The following is a 16,179-nucleotide window of genomic DNA, read 5'->3' as shown; positions in this document are numbered from 1 at the left end:
TGATATACCTTCATTGCCACACTTCTTTTTTATTCAGTGACATTTTTCCTTCTTTCATTCAGTTTTATCTCTAGTCATAAAAAGCAATCTATATTTAATATGGCTGTATCCAGCCAGGGGATTAAAAATCTAAAAATATTTTTACTCCAGCATGTGCCTGCAGGCTTGTAATTCATTGCATTCGCTGTCAGAGCAGAGAAGGATGTGTTCAGGAGGAAATTGGCTAGTCTTTTGATCAGACAGAATATTACCTGAATAATTTTAAGAGCTCACGGAGAAAGGTTTCTTACCAGACCAAATTTGCTTTGCTGAACAAGGCAGCCTACATTAAAATGTTGTTAATAAGTAATATCCTGTCTCTCAAACCCCTCTATAATAGCTGTACATGTATCCTAAGGGAGAGTGGCTTGGAAGTATTCCATGTTAGTGTCTAAAAAGTTCTATTAAGTGTACTGTGAGCTCTAGAAATTTACTTATAGAATAGAAATGGGTGAAGGATGTGTGGACTATTTATCTCTCATTGAAGTGTGTGTTGAGAAATTAATGATTACTAAGTGCCTATACTCAGCACTGGTGAAGTAGCACCTGGCATACCGTGTCTAATTCTGGGCTGCCCACTACACGAGAAAAAGAAAGCTGCTAGAGAGAGTCCAACAAACAGCCACAAAGATGGTTAAGGGACTGGAGCGTCTTTCCTGTGAGGAAACAGAGAAAACTGGGGCTGTTTAGGCTAGAAGAAAGAAGGCTCGGGGGGCACCTCTTCACTGTGCATAAACCTCTGAAGGGAAGGTGTAAAGAAGGTGGAACTAGGCTTTTTTTCCATGGTGCCCAGTGACATGGAAAGAGGCAATGAGTGCAAACCAAAACACAAGGGGTTCTGTCTGCACATAAGGAAACAGTTTGTTTTGTGTTGGGATTTTTTCTTACTGTGCAGGTAACTGAGCACTGGAACAAGTTGTTCATAGGTGGAGTCTCCACCCATGGAGATGCTCAAAAGCTGTCTGGACATGGTCCTGGGCAACCAGCTATAGGTGACCCTGCACAAGCAGGAGGGTTGGACAAGCTGACTTCCAAAGGTCCCTTCCAAACTCAATCATTCACTAATTCTGTGAGCAGTTTTATCTCTGCACTCTCCAGTAGGACTGTTGCAGGTAATATTGTATGCTCAGTTAAACTGATAGACCGTCAGCTTCAGTACATCAGGCACGCTCGTTTCATTATCGTTATTCTGCATGTTGTCTGTCCTAGTGGCAACATGTCTCACTGAGCTTTATGATGCACAGGGGACAGAAATTTGGGATAGGAACTGTGCAAAAGTGTGATGCAGAAATGCTATAATCCTGATTAAATTATTTGTAAATACTTATCGTAAGTTTTATTGTAAGAAAAAAAAATTACAAAAATTACTTGAAATTTTACATCAATTTTACACAGCAACAAATGTGTACTCAGTGTTTAACAGATTTTGTCTTTTCTGCCTTTAGTGATTCCCAAGTTTTACTCTTTGTACCACATAGATTTGTCATTAGAATTCTGAAAATAATGACTATAACTGAAGCTGCTGTGAACAAATACAAAATTATATTTCACTTTGTGAACATGAATTTAGAGATATAAAATGTCATTTTGAAGCAATTACGTTTATGGTATAGAAAAATGTCCATTTCCATTTTGAAGTGTAGACTGTATAGACAAGCATACTTGCCATCTCCATCAGTTTTTGCCATCTTAATGGGAAAAAATCCAAATACTCTGCTTTTATTTACTTGAATATTCATAAGATTATTTGTTATATTTTACTATGTACAATAGTTTTGAGTGGTTATTCACTAAACATATTAACGACTAAAACTGAAGAAAGACTTGAAATGAGGAATAGATATTTTTGATGGATCTTGCTGAAAATATGTGTCTGTATAGATTGCTGGTTTTTAGAAATTTATTGTAGGTAAAATAGAAAGGGTGCTGGTTGGAAGAATTTGATTTAAACAATATAAACTTGGAACAACCTGGTAATTCTGTGCATTATCATGTTTAGTGAAATAAATGCTTAACTCTTTGTTCATCATAAACACCACCTCCACCCCCCTATCCTTAGATGTATTTGCAGAATGTTTCATTTTTATTTATGCCATGGGCTCATGAAAATCGATGACACTGTTCATGTAAGTGCAATTTTCTGGATCAGTTTCCAGTTATTGGCAGATTAACGCAGTAACTCTACTGAAGTCACAGGCAATTGCTGCTGCTTGCTCTTGCATGCTTAGTGATAAAGCATAAATATGGTGGTAACCAAAGCTCATCTATTACTAACATTGATAGGAGGATGAGTGAAGAAAGATTACAGCTTGAAAGAAGGTGTCATAGAGATAAGGGCAGAAGCAGTGCTGTTGTAGTAGATCCTAAATAAAACGCTAGCAGGTTTTCTGGATGGCCAGATGAACTTGATACATGTGAGGCTGTTTCTGTTTGTTGTTGTGTTCCCCACCATGCCACATATAGTGAAATACAATGAAAGCACAAAAGCTATCGGGGAAAATTATCAGCTGTCTACAAAAGACACCTGTAAGAAAGCAAGCTGATTTTCTTATGTGTGCAAAATCTGTCTGGATTTCACAAAGAACTGGATCTTTCCCAGTATTGTCTGCATTGTTCTGTGAAAGCTTACTCTGGAGTTCCAAGAAGGTTCAAGAAAGAATTGAAGTAGTCACTATTTGTGAAGTAACTTATGTGTAAATACCATAAACTTGGTGAATAGTTGTTTGCATGAATGATAATGGTTTTTTAATTATTTTTTGTCTTTCCCAGTCAGGACCTTAAATCACTGCTCTGTGCTATGTAGAGTATAGAAAGTTCTCCCCACCTTTCAGGCATGTTCCATGTAGCAGGAGGGAACCAACAACATATGTCAGGATAATCTCTCTGAAGGTCCATGTCTCTGTTACTTAAATAATTAACCCTATCAAAGACAAAGATTCTCTAATCTACTTTCCTGAAATTGATAGAGATGCAGCCCGTATAAGTAGTTTAAAAATGAGCTATAGAAGTATTTTGCAGTGATTTTTTTTTCAAAGTGGTTTGTCTTGGAGTATGATTTTATAGTTCATAAAAAAATACCCTGTAATTGCATAGATTACTTGTCTTGAAATGTTACAGGTGTCTTTACATGCTTCAGTTTTGCTCCTTTTTGGAGGAAGGGCACTTTTCCTGCTGTTCTTATTGATAGCTGTAAATTACATGTGCATGTGTGGTTGTTGGTGTAGCTAGAGTCATAGGAAAACATAAGGTACTGATCTCACTACCTGATATAAGGAATGTGAAAAGAATGCCACTTTTGACGGACTGTTGCTGTCCAAATTCTAATTGTGCTGCTGTGCTTTATATCACTGTATGTTATCTGTTCTTACCTAGTTTTCATATTTCTTTTTGCCACACAGTGCATTCTGATTAAGTTCAGCTTAGAAAACAGTATATTGTGATATCCTGTAGAATTATTAAAGAAGGTGAAGTATTTAACATCTGTCCATAACAAAGTATTATGGGAGTCAGGTTGACTGCTGAAATACGCCTAAATTACTCTTTCTATTACGGTCTGCTTATTTTAGCTATACTTACTCAAAGCAGACTTGTTAAAAAAAAAAAAAAACAAACCACAACACAGCCAACACAACTTCACTGATCATACCTTGTTTCTGTTCCAAGTCACAGCTCAAAGCTTGGTCTGAGCAAATGAGCCAGGTTGTGGGCAAATGTGCCAGGGCCCAAAGAACAGGAATCATAGTCACAGTCATTTCCAACTTTATGCAACAAGCTACATTTGCAGCAAACACTGTTGGTTTTATTTCCACTGGGTTCTTTTCAAATGGGTGAGAATTAGAACCTTGTTTTTCCTCTCACATAGTTTTATATATACTTGCTGGGAAGTGAGTTATTGCCCAATATAGCTTATAGGGCTGCAGCAGAATCTTTCCAGTCTGGCTGTCTGCCAAAAAATAAAAAAGGTTCAGAAAATGTAGGGCTATCATATTTGCCTCAGATTTACTAGGAAGTTGTACGTGTATAGGCTCTATGGAACACACATGCAGTAAGCCTAATGTTTCCCCAAAAGACTGTGCTTACTGTGCTACTGATATATTGTTAAAATTGTGATTACTGTATTTCTGAACAAATGTATATGTTCAAGGTAGTAGATCAAATACATTTCGGAATGTACACACGGTAACAAATGTATGTGGAATTTTTGGACATATGGTGACCTGTTTGGTGCTGCTGTGTATGCGTAGCTGATGTGACCTAAATACAAAGTAAGCAGGGTATGTATGTACGAATAACAGAGTGGGGAATCCCAGAGGAACTGGGAAAACTCAGCAGAGACTTGCAGGGATATGCTACATAAAACCTCATGGCTGAGAATCTGTATGTTACAATTCTTAGGATCTGAGGAGAAATGATTAATGAAAGAACTGTAGAGGAGTTATGTGGCTCAGTGTCTATGTATTATCTGTCCAACAACAGCTAATGTCATTATTGGTATTCAGGAATTATATCACCATCAACATTTTGTCTGTTATAATTTGCTGTGTTCACAGATGGGACCTCTAAACAGACGTTTCCAAGTATAATTCCAGTCATAATTCAGTTTTCATAGTACTTTGCATAAATGTCTATTTTTGATGATACACTGCTCTAATTCATTATAGCATTTTTGTCAGTTCTAGATTGGGCAAACTGACAAGAAAAGCTAATTGCTTTTCATATAGTATTATTGGTTTCTGAGAGATTTTGAGAACCAAATTGCACAGACATATGTCAGAGGGAAATATAATCCTGTGTACAATTTATGTACTTCTTGGTGTTGAGCAAGGAAGGCTAAGTACAGAAAATAGTGCTTTATAGTTAATCTGAAAACCTATTGATTTGAAGCACCTTAATTTTAAGAAAAACAACTGTCTGGCTAATTTACATAAAATATTGCAGTTATCCTTATAATGAATAAGCTCATTAATATTTAAACTACACATTAGCTGCATCTCTTACAAGGAGATAATATTCCCCATAACTTCCATTAATTATAACCAAATTAACATGAACTGAGAATAACTGATTGGGAGTAAATCTTTCATGGTTCAAGCCAAATCTTAGTAGAAGTAGTAAGGATACTTACGTTACAAGTAACAGTTATGGTAGTTATTCTTTATTAACTGTACATTAAGAAAGAGCACTCCACTCATGTTGCTCAGCTCAGGAAATTGTAGAACACACCTGAAGTAAAAGTAAAATAGTACAATGCCAACACTTGTATAATATCCATCCACATGTGTTTTCCTGTTCTTCAAACAATCCTGAAAAGGGCCAGTTTAGAGAATTTACAGAAAGTTGTTGTCATAGAACATAAAATCATTTAGATTGGAAAAGACCTTTAAGATCATCAAGTCCGATTGTTAATCCAGGACTGCCATGTCCCTAAGTACTGCATCTGTGTGTTTTTTTTAAACACCTCCAGGGATGGTGATTCCACCACCTCCCTGGGCAGCCAATGCTTGACCAACCTTTCGGTAAAGAAATTTTTCCTAGTACCCAAGAAGAGACCAACCCCCACCTGCCTTACAACATCCTTTCAGGTAGTTGTGGAGAGCAGTAAGATCCCCCCCTGAGTCTTCTCCTCTCCTGGCTAAACAACCCCAGTTCCCTCAGAAGCCTGGTGCTCCAGCCCCCTTCCCAGCCCTGCTGCCCGTCCCTGGGCACCCCCAGCCCCTCTGCGTCCCCCCTGCCCTGAGGGGCCCAGAACTGAGCCCAGGGCTCAAGGTGTGGCCTCACTGATGCCAAGTGCAGGGGGACAATTACTGCCCTTGTCCTGCTGGCCACACTGTCTCAGATACAAGCCAGGACACTATTGGCCTTCTTGGCCACCTGGGCATACTTCTGGCTCGTATTCAGCTGGCCATCAGCCAGTACCCCCAGATCCTTTTCCTCCAGGCATCGTTCCAGCCACCCTTCCCCGAGCCTGTAGTGTTGTGTGGGGTTGTTGTGACCCAAGGGCAGGACCTGGCCCTAAACCTCGTTGAACCTCACACAGTTGGCCTTGGCTGATCAGTCCAGCCTGCCCAGATCCCTCTGCAGAGCCTGCCAGCCCTCCAGCAGATCAACATTCCCCCCCCAGGTTGGTGTTGTCTGCAAACTTACTGAGGGTGCACTCAATCCCCTCATCCAGATCGTCAATAAAGATATTAAACAGGACTGGCCCTAGTACTCAGCCCTGGCGTATGCCCTGCATGACTGGCTGCCAGCTGGATGTAACTCCACTTGCTACTGCTTTTTAGGCTTGGCTGTCCAGCCAGCTTTTTACCCAGAGTAGAGTACACCCATCCAAGGCCATGAGCAGCCAGTTTCTCCAGGAGAATGCTGGAAGAAACATTATATTTTTAAATTATGAAAAACAACATTCCCTCATCCTGTCAGAGAGCACAGTTTAGAGTAGATTTGGTTTTGCTGTTGTTTCACATGATGCTTAGACCTTGCTTGGGCAAAAATTCAGTGTCTTGGGTGAGAGTATTCAGGTGTCCTCTGTTAGCAAAGTTAAACATACAAAGCTTTCTCAGATTGGATTTGTTCTGGCAAACACTGGATCAATCTGAAGTTCTGGTAGAGATGTCAAAGGTGTACAAACTATTGAAGAGTCATAGGATGGTTTTGATTGGAAGGGACTGCTGGAGGTCATCTTCTCCAACCCCCTGTTCAGGCAGGGTCACCTAGATCATATCCAGAAGACTTCTGATTATCTCCACGAATGGAGATTCCACAACACTCAGTCCCCTTCTCAGTAAAATAATGTTTCTGTTCTACTGTTTTGCCACCTTTGTGCGGAAAAAAACCTATTTTGGTCTGGTTGAAACTTTCCATATTCCAAGCTGAGTCTGTTGCCCCTTGTCCTCCAAGAAGAGTCTGGCTCCACTTTCTCTGTACCTTGTCACTGGGTAGTTGAAGTCTCCCCTGGGCCTTCTCTTCTTAAAGCTGGACAAATCCTGTACTCTGAGCTTCTCCTTGTATGTCATATGCTTCAGCTCCCTGATCATCCTGGTGGTCCACATGAGCTTCATTCAGTCTGTTGTGTCTTTCAGTACTGAGTTGCCAAAAATAAGACACAGTGCTCCAACGATGGTCTTGGAAGCGGCAAACAAGTTGTGCTTCCCTTAACCTGCTGGCTATGCTTTTGCATAGCATGCAACTGTTGTTCTTCACTGCCAAGAACACACTGCTGACTCATGTTCAGCTTACTGTCATCTGAGATATTTACTGCAAAGCTGTTTTCAGTCCAATCATTCCAGTCTGTACTGTTGTATTTGCATTTGTTCAACTTCATGAGGTCCTTGAAAGCCCATTTTTTTTGCCTGTTGAGGTATCTCTGACAGTGGCTGTAATCTCCAGCAAATCAGACAATCCCCCTGATTTTATATTGTCCAAATTGCATTCTGTCTAGGTCGCTAATAAAGACTTTGAAAAGTACTGTCCCTGGTATTTGTCTCTGAAGGACACCCCTAGTAACTGGCTGCCAGCTGGTCTTTGTACTGATCACCACCTTTTAAGCTGTATGGTCAGGCCAGTTTTCTGCTCTGCTCTTAGTCTACTTTACCAGTCCGTATCCTCACCATTTTGGCTCTAAGGATACAATGGGAGACTATGCCAAAGGCCCTCTGCAGGTTTGCTGGTGTTACCAAACTGGGAGGAGTGGCTGATACACTGGACTTTGTGCTGCCATGCAGCATGACCTCAACAGGCTGGAGAAACGGGTTGACAGGAACCTCACACAGTTCAGCAAAGGGCAATGCAAAGACCTGCACCTGGGGAGGAATGACCCCAGGCACAGGTCCATACTGGGGGCTGACTGACTGGAAAGCAGCTTTATGAAAACGTCTGGGAGTACTGATGGATGGCAAGTTGACAATGAGCTGACAATGTGCCCTTGTGGCAAAGAGTGCTAACGGTGTCCTGGACTGTGGTCAGGGTGTTTGCCATCAGGCTGAGGGAGGTGATCCTTCCCCTCTGTTCAGCACTGGTGAGGCCATACCCAGCATAGTATGTCCAGTTCTAGGCCGCCCACTACAACAGAGAAGGTAAGCTGCTGGAGAGAGTCCAGCATAATGGACTGGAGCATCTTTCCTGTGAGGAAAGGCAGAGAGAGCTGCGTCTGTTTAGCCTAGAAGAGAGGAGCCTCGGGGGGGGCACCTCTTCAATGTGCATAAATCTCTGAAGAGAGGGTGTAAAGAAGGTGGAACTAGGCTTTTTTCCATGGTGCCCAGTGACATGGAAAGAGGCAATGAGTGCAAACTGAAACACAAGGGGTTCTGTCTGAACATAAGGAAACAATTTTTTTCTTACTGTGCGGGTGACTGAGCACTGAAATAGGTTGGTCAGATAACTCAAAAGATGTCTGGACATGGTCTGCTCTACATGACCCTGCATGAGCAGGAGGGTTGGACAAGCTGACCTCTAGAGGTCCCTTCCAACGTCAACCACTTTATGATTCCGTGAAATAAATATCCAGAGGAACTGCAAGCGTGGTATGCTTCCTAAATAGAGATGAAGCTCAGGTTTGATATAATGCATGAAAGAAAACTGTCAGTGCTAGCCAGTATGTGCGTTTGTGGATTAGGAAAGATGGCATCCAAAAACTCCAGTGATTCCTACCTGCCATAATCTTCTTTGGGGCCACTAACCCCTTATTTTAGAGTACATCAGTTTTAAAACTGATGCAACCTAATTTTGAGTAGGGATTGGATGACCCTGGAGTTTGGATAGTGGTCTTCTTATCCCATATTGGTTTCAGTTATGATTTTGTTTTATGTTACTATCTACTTGCATATTCTAAATGAGCCTAAATTTGATATATATGTAATAGCTGTGATCTTGCAGAACTGCAGTATTTATGTTTACTTAATACCTGTTGATCTGTTTATAATATCAAGGTTAAAATATGCAGTTGCATAGAGACTTGTGTTAATTGTAAGTTTATGATATCTAGCTGTACTTTCTAGAGAAAGCTTGCCCTATGGGTAGGATGTCAACTGAACCTTTTCTCAATACAATCCAAATTTTATGAGCTGCCACATAGAAACCAGTTTTTCTGCAATGACCTGAGTGGACAATCTGAAGCGGTACTCCATGCTCTGCTTTATTTATTTGTTTTTCATATTAAACATAATTCCTGCAGGGAATTCTGTTTCAGCCACAGAATGAAGGCCTGTGAACAGCTTCTTTCTGCCTGAATGTTCCCCTATGAATTGCTGATGGTTAGGAAAGCTCACAGTGACAGAACAGGAGACAGCAGCTTTGTACTTAGATGACAATAGTCTGTGTCTGTGCTAACTGCAGCTGGCACCATTAACTACCTAGCCATAGACTGAAATAAAAACAATTATCACTGCATGCATTAGAATGATGAAATCCACTCTGTTTCTATAGTAACAGGAGTGAAAATTTATATTATGAGCTTAAGAAAGTAGAATGTGACCATCTCTTTTTTTTATTTTTTGCAGTTTTACAAGGTGCAGCAATTCACAGAGAAAATAATGTTTAAGATGATACACATAATTGAAAAAGATAAAGGTAAGGTGCTTTACTGGTAACAAAACGATGCACAACATACATTCAAGTTGGAATGTTGATGTTTTTCTTTTAAGTATTCTGTTACGCTGAGACATACCCAATTTAGTGCTGTTTGAAGTAGATTCTCTTTTTGTTTATTACAAATGATCTTTAAGTGGAAGCTTTACAAAAAATCGAATGAGAGAGAAAAGTGAGGGCTTTAGCAAGTCAAAAATTTTAGATTGTTTTGCCATCTGGTCTGATTTAACGTATCATATGAAAAAACAGTTGTACATTTTGAGCTTTTGACTTCAGAAGCACATTGAGGTATCAAAACACTGTAAGAGATTTCTTTGTGGATATGATTATTATATTGCAGCATTTTCAAGTCTATCCAAGCTATCATCAATCTAGTTACTTTTTTTTATTAGTAGCAGGAAAGCTGTGGCAAAATATTTATCAATCTTAGCTAGGATTTGGGGGATGTATCTTTACTGATACTTATGAAGTAGAATATAATATTATAGACCTATCAAGAGAGCAGAGTTCCTGAGTTCTTTAGACTGATTTCAGCATTCAGTTTGAATATTGCTTTGTTTCCAAATCACCTCCCTTTACGAAAGATATAGCATGTTTAACTGTGCAATCAGTTGGTAACAGGCATAATTTTTGAAGCATTTAATAATTTACAACCTTCCCTCACACTACATATTTGTCTTGCCCAAAACCTCTTTCCTCATTATGTGCTAAATACATAGAGTGCTTTTACGAGAAACTCTGGAGCTAGGATCATCTCTGCTATGCGTAAAGGATTATGGAATATCTCTTCAAGTTACCTAAAGCTGCAGGAGCGTGACAGTAATCCATGCCTGTTGGTATTTCCTTGCATGCATTAGAGATGATCAGATAAAGAACTAACTCATTTCTAACTCTGTGCTAAAATATCCTGTACAGTCACTTGATGTTCTTTCTTTAGATGAAGTAATTAATTATATTGAATTTATAGGATTTTTTTTTTTTAGTAAGGTTAATTATTATCATTGATTGTAATTCCAGGGGTGTCTATAAGCACGTGTTTTAGAGAACAGCTAATTTTTAAAATTCATTTCACTGCAGTAGAGCATGAAATACAACATCATACTGTATCTTAACATGCCTTTCTAAGTTCAGGCTTAGATTGCTGATTTAACTGCATGTTTTTAAGTGTATGGATGTTTTATTTTTTTTTATATTATGCATCCCAAACATAGAAATAGGTCTTTTCTGTGTCTGCAGTTATAGTAATAAACACAGACATTCTTTAAAAACTGCAAATAATTTCATTTTAGGTAATAAACAAGTGGTTTGTTCCAAATCTGAAATATTCAAGGAATATTATCTCCGTTTCTAAGAGGATTCAAGTAAGCTTATCAGAAAAGTTTAGTAAGAGTAACAATTATGAATATTTCTAGCATCTAGATTTACACATTAAGTATCTAGTCAGTTATACCAAAATAAATCTTGTAGTTTACAAATCAGATCATACATCACATGTGAATTAGGAGATTATGTGACTGTCACCAGAACAAGAAAAGAAACTGCCTAAATAGAGCAGGAAGAATGAAGAAAAGTGCTTTTGTTCATGTATAAAAGAGCAATACTTTAAATCCACGTAACACAGTTCCTCTTTTGAAGCACAGATGGAATTAAGAATTCTATTTAAGGCACATAATGGCACTTCAGTTTCTAACTTGGTGAGATCAAGTGTGGTCTAGAAAATGGAGAAGTCTGGTTACTCTAACTGTACATTCTTCATTCTGATTTTGATGAGTCTTACGTATGTATGTTCTGCACTCCTGTGACAGTTCATCTCTAGATGGAAATATGGAAGATTAGCAGGAGAATTTGTGTGGAATGAGAAAAAAGAAATGTAGATTGCTTGCTTATGCTGTTCTTGGAATTCCAGTGACAGGATTATATTTTCATAGTTACATATTTATTTCACTTATTTTAGCTTGCTTGTTTGTAGAAAATGTGTAGAAATGTTTATTTGTACTTCCCTGTGTTTCTGTAATTACAAAAGCTGGTATACCTTACTCAAACTGTGTAGTATGTCCCAGTTTGGTGTTTACATGTCTGGAGTTGACTGCCCAAAAAAGACATGTGGGTCAAAATGAGAGTTTTGTGAATGAATACTTAAGGTTACAATTGGCATGCAAGTACTATATAAATCTTCCAAATTCCAATTAAATTTAGAATTTAGCAAATCAAAGTCCAGCTAATAATATCTTTAGAACTATACACAAGATTAAATAGTTAAGCTGTGAACACTCATGAGTACACATTGCTTTTTAAGCCAGATATTTTCCTACCATGAAAAGATGAATGATCATAACAACGTTAACCAGTAGATTCTGTTCGCATACACAGCTATGCATCAATAAAATATTATTGTAGAGAGATTTATTATTTTACATTAACGAACCGTGTGTTGTAATAAGCAGTAAACTGAAGAAGGGCTATGGTAAGGGTAGGTAATTACTGTGTTTTGTCAAGGCAAAATTTATTGCTTAATATGTCTAATTTTAGTTAGCACTTTAGTTAGTATGTAGCAGATCGACTTTATATTTTAGTGACAGTTTTCTATTTGCTGAGCATCTTTTTGTTCATTCAGTTTTTAGAAAATAAAATAATTCTTTCTTAATCCCTACAACACAACCCATCATTAATAAATATTCCAGGTTTTTCCCCCACATTGATAGATATGCAAATATATGTCATTGTTTACTCACTGATCCTTCAAAAACAAACACCAGAGGAAAAAATCAAACTACACCTTTCTTTATGAAAACATCTCAAGGAAATCTAGTTTTGGAAAATCATAGAGAGGATCAGGGAACAGGATCCTTTTCAAACCAGATCACCCTTTGGAAATGAAACTGAAAAAAATAGAAGTGAATGAATCACAGGTCATTTTATTCTGCTGGATATGATCATCTCAGATTAACATGCATAATATTTGCAGTTCATTCTTGTTTGCCTAAAAATTCTGCTTGAGATCCTGCATGTTAACACACACTTTGGATTGCCATTAGTATCCCTGTTTAACCTCTGCAGCTAGAAAGGCTCATAAACAGTTCGGCCTTTTGGCATGGAACTATGCAGAGAGAGAGTCTATAATGACAGCCTTCAGTGAAGAGCAAGTACAGAGAAAGTTCAGTAAAGTGCAAGATTATGGTTCCAGTTTCCAAAAGTATAGAAGAGCAAGGCTCTAGGCAAGACAGCTGTGCCAGCTTCTAAAAGGCACATGGAAGAGCAGAGATTTACAGCCTCCTTTGAGTCCCAAGAGCCATTGGACAGCATGGCTTTCAGTATAACTGGAAGTTTCCATTTTGTGGGTTTAAACATAAGAATTTAAAATTCATCTAGGGTGACTTTGATCTGGTGGGATTTTATTATATGGAATTTATTTCTAAGTCTTCCTGATATCTTTCTTTAACCGTAATCTTGCCTTCTATTCTTTCTAAGAATTATTCTCAAATTATACAGACCTATAAAAGAGGGAAGTATTTTTAAATTTAAGTAATGAGAATGCCAAAGGCTAATCTAATTAATAATCTGATTTTTACCCATGCTCCACCATTTCTTCAACATCCTTTAAAATATTAATTTGATATAAAACCAAAATGTCACACTACTTGCATATGCATATGAATGCAAGTCGCGTCTTCATGGCATATGGTATTCAGTTAAGCCTGGTATGGTTGACATATGTCTAAGTAAAGTCTCTTTCTGGTATTAGATATTTAAATTTATTCATTTGGATTTTGCTGTGGATAAGATGACACTGGGCATTTATGGCACTTCTAGAGATAACAGTTTTCTTGAACAAACGTTTCCTGTTTATTTAAACCTTTCAAGAGGGTTACTGGAAAATTTTTGCTATGCAGAATGGAAGTCCCAAAACTCCACTGTTGGTAATAAATTCAATTTGCAATGAACTAGTCCAATCTGACATACTCTGGTGAGTTTCACTGGACTGTTAAGTTTGTAGGTACTGGTCCATAAATCTATGCTATTTCAAAGAATAGCAGACTTTACAATGTCTCCCTCTTCTGCTGTCATTGCATGCTGTTCTATGATGAGGGGGTTCGCTGACATTTTTTTGAAAAAGATATTGGTAGTCTGGTCATTGTAGTCTTAAATGTTTTACCTTTGATTTCTTGTTTGTTTCTAGGCCAGTATTAAATGTGTGAACATCTGCAGTGTCCAGCAGAGCACCTTGCATAGTTCTTTTAATCCTTAATTCTTGATTGTGATAAGCAGCACTGGGTCCCAGAACTGAACTGTTAGCTTGTCATACTCCAAAAACGTCTGGATAATGCAGCTTTTCAGAAATTGTACTCACTTCTCTAACATTGCCATTGCAATACCATTCTGCAAATTCCTAAGTGAAAGTTTTTAACTTAATGTGAATAACTTAATTAGGGAAAGAGCACTTAAAAGTTCTAGATCTATGTGTTCTACTTTCCTAGACATCCATAATAACAAGGTACTTTAATTTTAATTTGTTTTAGTAAAACTAATGAGAACAAATAATTCTTTAGTGGGAGAGTATAATGTGTTTTAAATATGTAGTCTGCAATGAATGCAAAAAATGTAGAATGCCATTTGTAAAGTTAAAACACACTAGAAGAAAGTACTCAGTAATTTCATAGCTGCATGAACTACACTTGAGTGATAATAGTCTTCTGCTCTTAGATTTATTTCCTCAGAAGAGTAAGATAAATTCAGATAGGATAGAGGAGATCTGTTCAAATTAAAACTGCATTGTTCAGCATAGGCTTAGTAAGAAGCTTGAACTAATACCATGAGTTTGAGATGTTTTGATCTAGACAAAAATCTTTGGGGCCTCAAACTTCAGATTGTACTTCAAATTGGGGGTACAGGCCCATATCTGACTCATTTTTATTCTCTCCTAAGTCAGATTATTTTTGGGTTGTTTGCAGTATACGCAGTACTTTATAACTGGGTAGGGAAAAGTTTGTTTTCTGTGAAAAGTTAAAGAATTTATGCTGCTTATCCAAATACCAATTGTTCATTTGATGAACATATCTGAGGCATATACCTGCTGAAAATATGTTCACCCAAGATTTACTTTTTGGTTCCATAGCATTTTGAAATGAAGGTTTATTTAAGTTTCTTGTGCAAAGAATGGGTGACACATAAGCATCCCATTTGGATATTTGGGATTTATTCATTGAAAAGTATTCTGTCTACTACTGTGAACAGATTCCTAATCCAAGCGTGTACATTGTCTTCTTTTATTTCCTCCTTAATCAGCTTTGAACTGTGATCAACATTCCAGCTTTTGCTTTTTGCTGATTTATACACTTGGAATGTTAAAAAGAAATATACCCTTTACAATGAAAGACAGAAATCAGTATTGTCAGGATAAATCCGCCAGATCTTTAGCTACCTAGTGTTTATTAAGGATGCAAAGCTAATGAGGGCTCCTAATTGGCATGCCACAAATCTTGCTTTTATGTTAGCAAATGTATAGGGCTTTTGTTGCTGCAAATAAGGTAGTACTGCAGTACAGTCATTGCAGCACTGTGGTTCCAGTAAAAGACTAGACAACAACTTGCTTGGAGTAGTTCTAGTTTTTTAGAACTATGTTTCAAAGGAAAATGTTTTTCAAATAGCTATTCTCCACACTGCATCAAGGATCATATTTCACAAGAGCTTAATTCATATCTAGAACCCAAAATTAAACAGTGATATTGTAAAAAACATGAACTGATTAGAACTTGCTGGTTGATCAGCATTTTAGGAAACTTAGCTACTTCTCTTTCTATCCTAAATGGAAACTGCTGACTTCTTTGAAAAATGTCTCTATAATTGTATACTTTGGTTGCTAACAGAAGGCTGAAAATCTGGGCTTGAAATGGTAAAGTACAAAGCACACAGTTTTAGTGATTTTTGAAAGAGTGGCTTTTAAATCTGTTTATTGGGTTTCGTGTTCTTTGTTCTTTGCTATTTAAAGTTTGCACATATGGTTGTGCTACTGTATGATACTACAGTGACCTTAGAATAGTTAGTGGTAGTTATCCTCAAAACCTAGACTGCTGCCCTATAGTACAGGAGTATGTTATTAGTCCAGGGCTATGTTATTATCTCTGAATCTTTTTGCATCCTTAGATTTTCTGCTTATAAATTTAATGCACTCACTAACGAGAGTAACACAAGTAACATGGAGTCTTTCCAAACCAATTGATGATTGTCAGCTTATGTACCCATATGTATCTGGTTGGTGACTAAGATTAGAGATAGATCTCCCTAATACTTATTATTTGTATTTGATTTGTCCAATACTAGGACATAATGCTACAATTAAAACATAATTTCTATATAAATTCTTTAAAAAGCACCCTAACATTTTGACAGCTTAACAGTGAACATGGCTCTTTCATTAATAATCTGTTAGCATCAGTTGCTCATGAGGAAGCTGACTATCTTCCAACTTCCATTTTGCCTCTTAGGTTACAGGGACAAAATGGCATACACTAAACTGTCTGAATAAGAGTGTAATTTTGTTGGAAACAGGACCCCATTGAT

At 37.7% G+C, this 16,179-nt stretch overlaps 1 long non-coding RNA gene across 1 annotated transcript in view; it reads left to right on the top strand.

The window, feature by feature from the left end:
- The first annotated feature begins 9,531 nt into the window (after positions 1 to 9,531).
- The window catches only part of LOC119157823, a 63,391-nt gene continuing 56,743 nt past the window's right edge, over positions 9,532 to 16,179 (top strand). The window contains exon 1 of the long non-coding RNA XR_005107678.1: positions 9,532 to 9,603. This is a non-coding gene — a long non-coding RNA (uncharacterized LOC119157823). The remainder of the gene's footprint in view (positions 9,604 to 16,179) is intronic.

The sequence above is a fragment of the Falco rusticolus genome, chromosome 15 (genome assembly GCF_015220075.1).
Source record: "Falco rusticolus isolate bFalRus1 chromosome 15, bFalRus1.pri, whole genome shotgun sequence".
Lineage (NCBI taxonomy): Eukaryota > Metazoa > Chordata > Aves > Falconiformes > Falconidae > Falco > Falco rusticolus.
Note: the sequence above shows the minus strand (reverse complement) of the source record. Positions and strands in the feature narration are given on the sequence as shown.